The sequence below is a fragment of the Bombina bombina genome, chromosome 2 (genome assembly GCF_027579735.1).
Source record: "Bombina bombina isolate aBomBom1 chromosome 2, aBomBom1.pri, whole genome shotgun sequence".
In the NCBI taxonomy this organism is placed as follows: domain Eukaryota; kingdom Metazoa; phylum Chordata; class Amphibia; order Anura; family Bombinatoridae; genus Bombina; species Bombina bombina.
The window spans coordinates 144498760-144499585 of NC_069500.1; the positions used below are offsets into that span (position 1 = coordinate 144498760).

Here is an 826-nt window from a genome sequence, read left to right on the forward strand (position 1 = left end):
CTTTATTTAGTTGCGGAGGGCTCCGGGGGCGCCGGTATAGGGGGTAGAACAGTGCAGTTTAGTGTGGGTGCTTAGTGACAGGCTAGCAATAAAGCTGGGAAAAAGCCGAAGGGCAGCGAGATCGGATGAGTGATAACTGTCACAGGCCGCTGCTCATCGCCCCGCGGCTTTTTGACAGCTTTATTTGATAACTTAGGCGAACGTATTCAAGGTCCGCGGCGGCGAAGGTAGGCGAGCTTAGGCGGACGTATTGGGCCGGCGAAGCCAGAAAAGTAGACGGCTTGATAACTACCCCCCATGGTGTTTATGTTTGGGTAAAGAGAACATTTCAAGATTTCAGTGCTATGCTATGTATGTCTATGAAAAATAGAAGCTTTAAATCAAAGAGTATATTGTGGTTGTTAAGGGGTTAAAATAGGAAAAGCCCAAGTAATCTCTATTTTACCATAAATAATCAGGGGAAAGTACGAAAGCAGTCCCCCTCTACCACAAATTATGCAGTCGAAGTTCCCGCATTTGGGGTAATTGGAAGGGGCAGCACAACCAGAGTGCATTGGATGAGCCTCACCCTGGGAGAACCACATATATATATATATATATATATATATATATATATATATATATATATATATATATATATATATATATATATATATATATATATATATATATACATACAGGGAGTGCAGAATTATTAGGCAAGTTGTATTTTTGAGGATTCATTTTATTATTGAACAACAACCATGTTCTCAATGAACCCAAAAAGCTCATTAATATCAAAGCTGAATAGTTTTGGAAGTAGTTTTTAGCTTGTTTTTAGTTATAG

At 39.5% G+C, this 826-nt stretch overlaps 1 pseudogene; it reads right to left on the reverse strand.

Moving 5' to 3' along the window:
* Window positions 1–455: 455 nt before the first annotated feature.
* LOC128650572 (uncharacterized) lies at window positions 456–590 on the reverse strand (annotated as a pseudogene).
* Window positions 591–826: the final 236 nt, after the last annotated feature.